This window comes from Macaca thibetana, chromosome 14 (assembly GCF_024542745.1).
Source record: "Macaca thibetana thibetana isolate TM-01 chromosome 14, ASM2454274v1, whole genome shotgun sequence".
Classification (NCBI taxonomy): Eukaryota; Metazoa; Chordata; class Mammalia; order Primates; family Cercopithecidae; genus Macaca; species Macaca thibetana.
The window spans coordinates 24,309,878-24,323,653 of record NC_065591.1 but is presented as its reverse complement, the minus strand read 5'-3'; the positions used below and the strand labels follow the sequence as shown (position 1 = coordinate 24,323,653).

The window sequence follows — 13,776 nt, the reverse complement described above, 5'->3', positions numbered from 1 at the left end:
CCCAGAATTTCTGATTCAATATGTCTGAGTTGTAACCCAAGAATTTGAATTTCTAGGAAGTTCTCAGCGATGCAGATGCTGAAGGACTGGAGACTACATTGGAGAAGCACTGTGCTGGGCATTATACTCATAGATTGGCGTTTTAACTCATGTAAGCCACTAACAGATGAGAAAGGCATTATTATTATTGGTATTCTATAACTGAAGAAATTAAAGGGTTGAGAATTTATGCCTTGTCCAAAGTTGCACAACTAGTAAGAGACATTGTCACAATTTGAAAAGGGAAGCTGTTTCCAGAGCCCTTACATACTCTTTATAACTTCTTGAGTCTGCCTCTTTGAGGCTGTAAGTAATGAAGCTCATCATTACCTGTCTCATAAAGTTGTTGTGAGAGCCCAGTGACATACAAAAGGCAGACACAGGGAGCAGTGTTCCTGGCCCAGGGACGGGAATCAATGTTATTTTCTGTGAACATACCTTTGAATTCATAACCACCACTCTGTACTTCCGTTTCCTGTAGGTAAAGTATATTAGATAAACTATTAAATCTCCTCCAGGTTTTAATTTATTCTATGAAAATACAATTTGTTTTTCAGTATTTGGCAAAGACAGGAAAAAAGGTGGTGATATAAATGCATGCCTTTATCTCAGTAGTTAAAATGGAGGCAAAGACATGAAAGTCCAGGGTCTCTATTTTTTTCTTCTTAGCACTTTGAAATATGAAATTACAGACAGGTTGCTCTGCTGTGATTGGAACATGGGAATCTGCAGTGGCTCCAGAGCACCTGTGACATAGACAAAAACCTTCATGTAGAAGCACAAGTAAAAGTAACCTTTCCCTGTCTAGATTTTACATATCTGGTGGTGGTACCAACTAGCTCATCAATATCCTCATGGAGATGGTCCATCATGATTAACCTTATAAAAAAAAGCTCTGCCTATCATAGATACTAGAAATATACCCAAATTCAGTATTATTCTATCAGAGATTAGACAATTTTTTTTTTCATAGAAAGGTCTAGTAGAAGAGGTTAGGCAACAAGCAAGTTAAGAGATGAGTGAGAGAGGATGTAAAAAGTATTAGAAATACTTTGCTTATTATCTCTGTCTATATCCAATGACCCTTGAAAATGTAGCAGAAGTTCATCAGACAAGGTTAATTTGCTGCATTAACAGTTTGGGAAGTAAATGAATCCAGGATGCCAACAGCCAGAAGCTGTCATGGTCCTGCCAACTCCTTGGCAAGCTAATGTATCAAGATGTCACCTCTACATCCAATGAGGTAAGTTCCTGACATCCTGACACTGATTGCTCAATGACAAAAACAAGTAAAGCCTTTCTGGCCAGTTTCTAATCTCAGCATCTCCTGGAGAGCAGGCACTTTGGCAGAAGCTGGCATCTCCTTGACAGTCCAAGATAGGAAAGCTCAGAATTGAATGAACTAGGAGAATGTGTTCTTCCCCTGTCTTAGATGCTGTCTATTAGGTGGGCAGGGCAGCCTGGGGTTGTTTGCAGGAAGGTTACAGATCTTTAATCTCTTTCTCTGTCAGTCTTACTATACTCCAAATTGAGTCAGGGGAGTTGAAGTAGCGGCTTTGAATCAAAGCAATGGGCATAGAATAAGCCCTCTTCTTGTTCCTTTAAAATTGTATAAACAAATGCACTTCTGCTTTTCTTGGAACTGATAGGAACCCCACTGTCATTTTATAATTTCAATCATGTATTCTCCTTTCTGACTTTTGCACACCATCACATGCACATGTTGGAAAAGCATTTTATTCAAGGATTATACCTAAGAATTAATGCATAGGTACAGATTTTTTTCTTCAATTCCAAATAAAAAGAGAGTCAGAGCACATTCATTATACCCAAGATAATGAGTTTCCTCATTGAAAGCTCTGATTTTCGGCCGGGCGAGGTGGCTCAAGCCTGTAATCCCAGCACTTTGGGAGGCCGAGACGGGCGGATCACGAGGTCAGGAGATCGAGAACATCCTGGCGAACACGGTGAAACCCCGTCTCTACTAAAAAATACAAAAAACTAGCCGGGCGAGGTGGCGGGCGCCTGTGGTCCCAGCTACTTGGGAGGCTGAGGCAGGAGAATGGCATAAACCCGGGAGGCGGAGCTTGCAGTGAGCTGAGATCCGGCCACTGCACTCCAGCCTGGGCGACAGGGCAAGACTCCGTCTCAAAAAAAAAAAAAAAAAAAAAAAAAAAAAAAAAAGAAAGCTCTGATTTTCACTAATGCAGTAGAAAAACAAATGATGAAGACAGCAAAAAACATGCATGAGTAGGTGTGTGTGCACACATACATTTGTTTGTGTGTATGACTGTGCATGCAGGAATTAGTGTATATTGGGTTAAAGGACACAAACACAGAATTAAAACCTAAACAAGTAAATTAAAAACTAAACAAGTAAATTTTCTGAAGGCTTTATTTGCCTATAGGTTGATCCATATTACGATATTTTAAATTTTGCAAATAATATCTAACCATGCTAAACTTTCAGAATAAATGAATGTGTGTATTTGCTAAGACATAGAGAGGAAGGAGACATGGGGGTGATGCCACCTTATAAAAGTCAGTATTTTTTTTCTAGGCTAGCAAAGGATTAATTTAAATTGATCCACAGCTCATCAGCCATAAGCACGAGCAAAAATGTCAATTGCATGAGGGCACAGACCCACTGCAAAGTCCCCTAATAAATATGAATAAGATTATTTTGCTTCTTTATTTTTCTCCTGCTGATGCTGTTGGGGAAGATGACAGCTTAATCATGTCTGCCCAGCACCGGGCTGTGAGTTTACATTAAGCAGCATGTATTCTGTCATTACCACACAGTTTGGAGGGATAATGGCTTTGTCTAAACTATAGCACAGGCAGAGACCAAATTTCTGAAAGTCACTCAGCAATTCACAAAAAATAAGATTTTTTGCATGTTTTAAAATGTGTTGGAGGTTTAAAGGTGAAATGATTCATTGCTAGAGGGTGAAGAAGATATAATAATATTTTGTCCAGTAGACTGGGATACCTTGGCTGTACGCTTCTTCTCTACCAAGCAATCTGAGCCTCTTCCCCAAGCCTTTGGCCCACTGAAATCAGCACCAAGTTTTCTTGAGACTACACTCCCTTTAATCATCTGTCCCATGCTGGATTCTGACCATTGCACCAAGATTTCTACCTCATTGTTTTATGGGTTTTTGTTTAACATTTCTGCACACATCCTTTCATGATTATCTGTTGGAAACACATAAAGTGGCAGAAAACAATCTCTTTAACAGAATAGAAGGTATGTGCAATATCTCCAAAATACATAAATTCTAGAAGCACCATGAGAACGCATTATGTAAATATTAGTTGAAACTAAATATAATCAGTGTTTAAAAGAGCCCATTTTCTATTAAGGTAATCAAACTGTTATTAAAGTTTATCAGTATAAATATAGCTTCACAAACTGCTAATGTATATGTCTTTTCGGAACTCTCGAAAATATGATAACAATTATTTATTGATATAGTACCTTATATTTGAGGATCAAAAAATTGTAATGAACAAAATAAAAACTTTCAGTTTTCAGTATTACATTGTGACAGCTCTGGAATACTATAAAATCAACTATTTCCAAGATAATTTTCAATGGCTTTAAATCTTTTTAAAAAATCTATTATTTATTATTTATTTAATAAATAGACAAGTAAATTCTAGAATTCCAGACAGCTGATGCTATGAAGCAAACAAGAATTCCCTGGAAAGAGAACAAAACCTTCCCTCTTATGTATATGCCAGCCTATTGATATATAGCTACTTTACTTGATATATAGCTAATCTAAGATTTGTTTCAAAGGATGTCCTGAAGACAAGTTCAAGTGTATAACTGCTCAATCTCAAAAGACATTATCATTTAGGTTAAAAAAATTTTTTAGAAAGAATTAGCAATTTAGATAAAATTTAATAACATTTTCCCCCAAGAAAAGCAGTTAACATTTCATCCTCATAATCTCCCTTTTTTAAACACATCTCTAAATTTTAAAAATAAGTACAATAAAACAGTATTAATTCACTGAAGCTGATTCAATAAGAATGTTTTTGCATTGTTTATGACAAGGATATAATACATTACGATAGCACTTGACCAAGGAGTATTGAACAGCTGATACATTTAAAACTTAGTTCAGCTGCATATCTAAAAATCAAAGAAAGTAGTAAATGATTCAAGGTAATGTATAATGCCACTGAATCAGACATGATATAACAAATTTTCAATAGCCTAGTAAATAAGTTTTTCAAAATTTCAAAAGTAATTTTAGAAAAGTATTTGTGAAATTATGCCTGGGATTTGCTTTAAGAATAATACAGTGGAGGAGGAGTAGATGAGGGCAGGGATGAAACAAGACTCGCCATTTTTTTCATAACTGTTGAAGGCAGGTGACATGTTTACAGGAGTTTATTGTAGTATTTTCTCTCTGATATATGCTTGAAAATTTTTATAATAAAAAAGTTATAAATATTAACAATGTGTTAAATCTTGCCTATTTCTCTAAAGCTAAGTAACTTTTTCAGAAAGACTTAGAGTAAAGAACAAACTGTAATCACATTACTAAAACTTTCAGAGCTAAATGAAAAGCAGGACCTTCTTTTATGATATGCTAATTTATAAATTCATGAGGTTTAGTCATAAAATTTGAATTTTAAGAAAAGAACGAATGGCTTGCTAAGTAGCTATTACTATAGTCAACTCTTAATTAATTTGATTGACTAGATCACTGTTCCCTATATCCCTCCATCTTTTTTTTTTTTGCACATAGACATTCTAGTGATTTTGCTCCTTATTTAACAGTAAAATGGAGTCAACCAAAACAGAGAAATACTGGCAAAAATTTTTTTTGCTATTCATTCTTTTCTGCTAAAACACATTGAAGAAGGAAGGCAATATAGTCTAAATAACCCTTAAAAACATAATCTTTTAATTATGTTCTTTTGCGACGGGAAAAAATAATAGTGTACCCAGTTTAAACACTTGTTTCAGATTTCAATAAAGTTTATTTTAATATTCTGTCTTTAATTCATGAAACACAGATCTTATACCTCAATATTTTAGGCCCAATAACTGAGATCCACTTTGACTCTCATTTCTAAGTTCTCTAAATGATCTGCCTGGTAATCAGGGTCTCCCAGGATTGTGGACTAACATTGTCCTTGTCAGTCTCCCCAACTGGTGACCAGAGCTATGTTCCTGAATCACAATCTCGTTATTGTAGCCTTTTTTTCATTTTATCCAAGGCATTACTGAGGCTATTTGCCTGCCTCCTAGCTGGCAAGGTTTTGGTTCTTAGAAGTTTCGTCTGACCCCTTTTATGATCATCCTGTTCCAAAGGTGAGACCAGCTCCTCTGTGACTCTTCTAACCTTCCCCTTTCCACCATGAGACTAGCCCAACAATGTTCAAATATGTATGTGACAGTATTAATTAACCTGTATTACTTTTTGTGTCTTTAAGCTACCATTTATTTAGCATCTACTCTGCTGCGTCTAGTCACTGTGTTAAATATAAATGGATATGTATATGAATATGTATCATCAAAAGTAAAAACTAACACAGAACATTTAAGACTATAAGCTTAGGTTTCAAATAAACATAATCCAAGTCCCAGCTCCACCATATGCATCCTGTGTGACTTTGGACAAGCTATGAAGCCTCAGGTTTTTCAGCTTTAAAATTGAATCATAAAATACCTAGCTCATAGGTTGCAGGATAATTTAGTTAATATATATAGCATTTAACAAAGCCCAATTACACAGTAAACAGCTGAAGTTTATATTTATATTTAATTACAATGTATTAATCTATTTTAAATGAATGATCTGTGATGATTGGCTGATCCTAGAACAGAGAAAGAGCAATTGAAGGTAGTACCGCTGCAGAAAGGCTGGTTGAAAGAGCAAAATATAGTAACAGTAATAATAACAACCAATATTATTGAGCACGTACTAAGTTTCCAAAACAATAGTATTTACTACAGTCATTTTGGAGAAACAGCAAAATGGAAAGGGAGTGGAAGGACTGAGATGTTAGACAAAGTGAGTTGCCAAAACCACTTTAAGAGTCAAAAATTACTCTTAAAATCCTCTATTAATTTGATGTTATCATGATGACATTTTAACATATCATTTACTAATTGTACTCCCAGGAATTTATCCCGATGATTTTGGTTAAGTTATTGACATTATTCAGCAGAAATTAACAAAAGTTATAAGTACAATAAAGTTCACTGCAATGTTAATTGCAATAGAAATATTTAATATTGTAAAGTGTCCGTAAATTTTTACCCCACACCTCCTCACCACCTCACCATAGGCCATGCCCTTTGCATTGTGACTGCAGCTCTCCCATCAAGAAATGAAATGTACTTCCACACTTCCTGAACCTGGACTGGCATCAGGCTTTGCTTTGGCCAATAGAATGCCTAACACTAGTTTGTACTAGGAGCACTGGAACACTAGCAGCCACCATGTGAACAAGCCCAGATTAGCCTGCTGGAGAATGAAAAACTTGCGGCCCAGGGACCCCCGTTACTTTAGCTGAAAACAAGCCAACTCCCCAAAGCAAAGCCATCTACCCAACCTGCAGTTGATTGCTGACACATGAAAGAGCCCTGCTGAGAATAGAACTGCCCAGCTGAGCTGAGCTTAAATTGCTGACCACAGCATTGAGAACTAAATAAATTGCTTTGTTTATAGCCACTTACCAAATCCACTTTTAGAGTGGTTTACTGATACAAATTAAAATATATATATATATTAACTATCAACATAATGAAATACTGATCACTGATATTTAAAACATCAGTGATAATGGCTAAGTAATTTTATGATATAATTAAGTTAAAATAGTTTAATACAAATGTCATTCTATAAACTCTGATAGCAGCTATGCAATTTTATGTACGTATGTAAAAAGTGCATGTGGAAAAGAGCATTGTTTTATGAGTGGTGGAATTAAGCATTGATGTCATCATTATTTTTAAACTTCATTTAATGGGATATTGCATTTTCTAAGGAAAACATTTGATAGAATAAAAAGTCTAAGTCATTCTCAGGTTGTAGGATATGGTGTTGTGACATTATTAAATCAGTAAAAAGCATAAACCTGGTGTTTTGCCCCTACCCTCCAATGTTATAATAGAAAAAATGAACAAAATGGTCCAATAGGACCATTTCAAAAATGAGAAGAAAACTCATTATTAATTAGTAATTCCAGAAAAATTCACATTAGCTTATTTTACACTTATGATCAGAGTGCAAGAATTTAAAATTAAAGTGGAGATTTAAATACTGCATGCACCATAAAACCTATTTAAATGGTGAAAGATATTGATAACAGTTAAACTCTTCTGTGCTAAAGGTCGGCATTTAAGTGTTAAAGGTGACTGACCTGAGGTAAGGAAGAAAGTTTAGGCAATAATTCTAAAACTTGCTACCCCTTCAATGGTCATTCCTTTATCAAATATCAACGTATACATTACAAATGCATTGCCCCAGGAAAATGAAACTGACTTACTCGCCAAACCTAAAGAATTGTATAGCAATTTCAAAGGGATGTCCTTGGAAATTCACCCTTGACCAATATATCCAGTAGGCTGCTGAAGCACAATGCTGTTTTTTCTAGCTGAGTATGCACATTTGCGGCATCCAGAGGGATGGAGCTTGGCTTCCCTCTTACATTATGAGGGCAATTTATTTTGACAGCTTTCACAGCCCCCAAAAGTTGTCAGACATCCAACATGCTGCAGATTGAACTCTAAGCATTAAAAAGCCCCTCAGCCTGAAGTTGAAAGCAGGGAGGTGGGAACTAGAATCAAAGACAGCAGAGCAGAATTTGTGTCTTGCTCTTTTCTTACCCAAGCCCAAAGCTCAGAACAAAATTGTTTTTTACTTAGGTTTGGTCACTGTCCATTCCTTTCTCCACATTTGATGGCTCTCTCTCAACCCTAAATTTCCTATTATGATAATCAATTCATTCATTTCTCAATCAGTAAATTCCATTTCCACCAGTCATTGAGTAGCTTCTCTCTCTTCTCTGAAAAGGCAAATCAGTCTCCCCACCCTCAATTCTTCTGTGTCTTCCACATCCAGAACCTCTTCCTTTTGGATGGCAACAGGTTGTCCTTTTAGTAAAGCAAATTTCATTGAGATGCCATTGACCTAGTTTGAGTTTTGACAATGAACAGCCCTGTGGAACTTATCACTCATTATAAGGATCACCATCAAGGGCATTTTTCATTACATCATAGAGTGTCCTATTTATGAAGCATTCCAAAATAAATCCTTTTCTCATCTTTTTTTTTTTTTTTTTTTTTTTTTTTTTTGAGACAGAGTCTCCTTGCTCTGTCACCCAGGCTGGAGAGGAGTGGCATGATCTCCACTCACTGCAAGCTCCGCCTCCCGGGTTCACGCCATTCTCCTGCCTCAGCCTCCAGAGCAACTGGGACTACAGGCACTGGCCACCACACCCGGCTAATTTTTTGTATTTTTAGTAGAGATGGGGGTCTCACTGTGTCAGCCAGGATGGTCTCGATCTCCTGACCTCGTGATCCACCAGCCTCAGCCTCCCAAAGTGCTGGGGTTACAGGCGTAAGCCACCACGCCTGGCTTCTCACCTTTTTTTTCCCAAAAAATAGTTGTGCTCCCCCCATGTACTTTTTTCTCTGCTTATTTCTTTTTATTTGTTTACATTTAAAAAACATTGTAAATTTTTGTAAGCAATACTATAGGTGATTAACTCAAGAGAAGTGTAAAGAGTACCATGCTTTAACAATTCATTATCATCCATGGCTTTCTTTGCCTTCCCTCTTGATTTTCTGTATTATTCCACTGTACTTTTTTGTTGTCGTTTGCTGATGATGTTCATGTATCTCTTTAGCTAACATTTTCCAAACAATCTTTATATGTTCAGGCACTGTTTTAAGTACACAGTATACTTTATTTTAATTTTCATTTTCTAGAATGCGAGATAGCTACTGCAATCATCTCAGTTTTTGAGAGAGAAAAAAATGAGATGCAAAGAGATTGAGTAACTTCCCTAAGGTCACATAGCTAGTAAGTGGAGAAGTCACTCTGTGGTAGATTAAATTATTTCTGGAAGAAAACACAAAGGAGAGCTTGCAGTACTTGAGCAAGACATTGGAATGATTTAATTAATGCAAAGGTAATCCCATTAGGGAAGTCAATTTGCCTAAACCACTTAGTTGACAGAACAATTTTGCTGTTCTGTTTTATAGCCTGTTGGAGAATCCCTCAAACGTCATGTCACTAATGGCTCTTTCCAAAGTTTGAAGAGATTTGGCCACTATCTCAAATTATAAGTTGAAGGTTAAGGGACTTTGCCGATGAAAGTTAGAAGAGTGCAATGAACTAAAACCTTATGTTTGCTAACAGGCAGTCTCATGACTTTCAGGATTGTGAAACATGTGTTTCCTGTGATGGCTTTCGTGTTTGCTCTCTCTTGAAAAGTTGAGTTGGTTTCACTTAGGTTAGATACATTTATGCTTAACAGATTCCAACTATTTAAATAAAGAATTATGTATGTATACATTAGCTGAGGACATTAGTTTGAATTTTGCAACACTGAACTTTCAGTTTTTGCTATTAAAAATTGACTAGTATAGGATTACACAGAAACTTTTACCTTCAAAAAGAAAGTAGTGTCATTCTTTCTGAGAGTTTTAAAGGAGAAAAAACTGTTGTCAAAACTAGAATCAATGCTAAAATCTTCCCTTCTGATTTGGTCTCAGTCTAAAGCACCGTATCTGCCTAGCTACCTTATAACAGACAATTTGTAGCAGAGATCTGGCCTTAAAGCTTTCATAACTGAAGGAAGAGGCCTACCATATACTAAAACTCAGAAAATGACAAATTCCTCAAGCAAAGGAGTCCAGCGACTGAACAGCCAGAAAAAAAAAAAAAAAAAAAAAAACAAAATTTTTACTATAAATGAAATAAGTAAATTCAAGTTTTCTTTTCATTCATCCAACCTGCCAAAAAACCATCTGTCCATTCAACAAATATCTACTGAGTTCCAGGCATAGTATTCTGTACTGGTTATTGTGAAGGGTACTTTTCTGTTTGTTCTTTCATGTTCACTCCCTACCATTCTCCATCCCATTCTATGCTTCAGATGGCAGATCACTATATATGGATTTATATGGATTTCATTGCTCCCTATATTCTAGTTGAGCTTGGCCAGGGGAGGCACTAATGGAGGACTGGAGGTTGGGGAGAAAGCAAGCAAAGTGCTTATTTCTTGTGCTCCTCACTGTTGGACTACTGTTTGACAGTGGCTATATTACTTCATGAAGGCTGCAGCTTCTAACAGGCTACCTAGTCTTTTCTAAAGCTATAGCTCTCAGTGAGTTCTTGTAGCCACTCATTGCCTTTCCCCTTTCAGATCTAAGGATAATAAAGTCTTCCTCCTCTTGCTAAGTGATATGGTTTGGCTCTGTGTCCCTACCCAAATCTCATGTTGAATTGTAATTACCAATGTTGGAGGAGGGACCTGGTGGGAGGTGATTGGATCATGGGGGCAGATTTCTCCCATGCTGCCCTACTGACAGTGAGTGAGTTATCATGAAATCTGATGGTGTAAGTGTGTGTTCCACTTCCCCCTTTGCTCTCTCTTTCTTCTACTCTGCCACGGTAAGACGTGCTTGCTTCCCCTTTGCCCTCTGTCATGATTGTAAGTTTCCTGAGGCCTCCCAGTCATGCTTCCTGTTAAGCCTGTGGAACTATGAGTCAGTTAAACCTTTTTTCTTTATAAATTACCCAGTCTCAGGTAAGTATTTATAGTAGTGTAAAAACAAACTAATAAACTAACCTAAAGGTGCTTTGCCATCCTCTGTTGGTTTCTTTTAACCAAGATTTCCTCATAAAGATCCTTTTTATTCAAACTTCTTTCAAATACCCCTTTTTGGAGTACCACCTATTTCTTACAAAAACCATGACATTATAGGATATATTGGTCATTTAAAAAGTCAGTCTTTGATCTTATTGTATTTACAGTTTAGCAAAGCTATAACTTTTATATATTGTGAAACTCTCTCACACTGATAAGGAGTAGGCTTGATAAGCAATACATACTTGACATTAATATTCCCATTCTGAATTTTGAAAATAGCTACTTTACTTCATTCAGGCTTTATGATAAATTTGCAATACATCTTTATGTACTTTTCCCTTGTAATACTTCTTTTAAATTATTTCCAACGCCTTCCCTTTCCTACTAAGCAGAAGCATTTACTATACTATTCAATGCCTAGTACATCGTTAAATGTTAGATAATTCAACCCAGAATATAATCACATGGAGAATTTAATGTGAGTCAACACAATAGCAAGTGGATGTGTGTTTATAATGAGGCTCTTCATTAACCTGAACATTTTCTCTGGCCCTGTCAGGATCAGATCACAGGAGGAGGTCAGAACACATTGCCATAGGAGGACTGTCCACATGCTAGAGGATAAAATAAAAGGGATGACCCTGAGGAAAGGAGATGTTAGCTGAGTCATAGAGCAAATATTGTCAGCTCAGATAAAGGGAGCACAGATCAAGCCTAGGCAGATCAATAATCTCCGGTTCTAAACAACCAATTCCAGGAGAGTCAGCCTGAGAACTAAATGTAGAGGTGTTGCCATCATTAGCAGCAAAAAAAAAAAAAAAAAAAAAAACTCACCTAGAAAAATCCACACAAATGGTAGGGGAATGACATGATCCTAAGCTGGGATAAATAAAGAAAAATGTAGAATAAAGTCAAATTGGTGGTATATATAATAAACATCTCCTTACTCATAGGAAACACTGCTGGGAAGCTGGAGAAATGCAAAAGCAAAAATATATGTAAAAAAACCTTGAACCAAATGGATATACGTTGAAGAGAAATAGCTAGCTGAGATATCAGGAAAATACTGCTGAACTCTGTAGATACATCTAGGATTTCAGCCTTTGGTCAAGTAACAGTTTAACTCTTCAAAATACAATAGGGTAAAACATATTGATTGAACCCAGCCACATTCTGTTAGTTCTGTCGGCAAACAAGTATACCCTCAAGTTTTTTGATACTCATTATTAATAGCTGGAATGATGCTGGAAGGTTTGATATGTTAGGCGCTCAGTTTTATCATAACTCCTCCGCCATCCTAGGAAGCTAGATCAAATTGTGTTGCATTCTGAAAACTGCCTCATATTTGAAAATAAGTAAAACTTTGACATTTTCAACTGACAATATATATCTTATAAACTAGAAGAGATCTGGATCACTTATTTTTAAAATCATAACTTTTAATATGCCCAGATGATTTCTTGTGCCAATCATTATACAGGTTAGTAATAGAGATTATATGTAAAAATAAATCGATAGAAATATAGATAAATATTGCATGATCAAATAAGAAAAAATTGAGCCAAACATATTTTTCAGGTATCTTTATTGTTAGAATTCAGAGTTTCCAATCTAACGATGTGTACCGTCATACTCTAGATGAACTATAGCAGGTGGAGTACCCCAAAAGTATCTTATAGGTAGACGATATTCTTAATGAAACATCTCATAAAATCAGGATTTCATGGATTTCAGAAAATGATGCTTTTGGTATACTAAATAATTTATTTTATAATTTTATTTTATTTATTTTATATACATATATATTGATGCTTAAAAAATTTGTGTGTCATCCTTGTATGGGGGTCATGCTAATCTTCTCTGTATTATTCCAACTTTAGTATGTGTTCAGCCTAAGGGAGCACTATACTAAATATTTTATAGCAGTCTTGAGTATGTACGGTGAATTGTTGGAAGAACTTGAGATCATCCAATAAAACCTCCAACACAATTGGAAATTCCCATCCTATGTAAGTGTGGTGAGGGAGGTCAGGCAGCCTCTCTTGAAGCACCTCCAAGGAGGGTAAATTCCTTGCTCAGTGAGTCATCATGTCTTGCCTTCAGGCAATTCTGGATTTTAATGCTTTCTCTATTCTGAGCTATAATTTTTAAAAATAAATTCTACCATTGGTTCTAGCTTTGTCCTCAGAAGAATACAGGATAAATTTACTCATTCTTTCTCAGCTTCTCTGAGTTCACTCAAATTTTTCTCAGGTGATATGATTTCTAAGCCTTTCACAAATCTCACCCTGGAATTACTCTGGATTTCCTCTAATTCTTTAAAATATTATGCCGACAATTGCACTCAATATTCTGGGTGTGTGGTTTAATCAATGCAGAGAAGAATAAGACTACAACTTCCTACCTAAACTCTTTTCTTCCTAATCACGCCAGAGTCTTGCAGTCACTTCACATTGTGTACTCACATTAAGTTTGAGATCAACTCATTGCTCCATAACATTATTTCAGTGAGTTATTGGCACAGCATGTCTTTTCTCTCCTATACTTAGGCAATTGATTTTTGAAGCCTAAATGCCTGGGTTCTGCACAGTTTCATATAGAAACAACCCGCTGGTTTCTTCGGTGAATAAAATTGTATCCTTAGAAGAATTCAAGATAATAATGATAAGAAACATCAAAAATGGTAAGTTACAATTCTTTAAGTTCACAGAGTGCTTGAACACATGCTATTTTACGTTCTACCCATACCAGATAGAGAAGTTAGGTATTATTAGCATCAATTTAGAAATGAAGAAACTGAGGCATCAGGCATACTATAATTCGATATCCACATGTCTCGTAAGTGAACGCCATGATTAAAACCCCATCTTTTGCCACCAATCCAAA

General features: G+C 36.1%; 1 protein-coding gene and 1 non-coding gene across 11 annotated transcripts in view; both read right to left on the bottom strand.

Moving 5' to 3' along the window:
• The window catches only part of LRRC4C (leucine rich repeat containing 4C), a 1,316,491-nt gene that overhangs the window by 968,361 nt on the left and 334,354 nt on the right, over nucleotides 1-13,776 (bottom strand). The window lies entirely within an intron of this gene.
• On the bottom strand, nucleotides 12,687-12,792 carry LOC126936654 (U6 spliceosomal RNA). Its single transcript, XR_007719484.1, has one exon. It is a non-coding gene; the product is annotated as a U6 spliceosomal RNA (small nuclear RNA).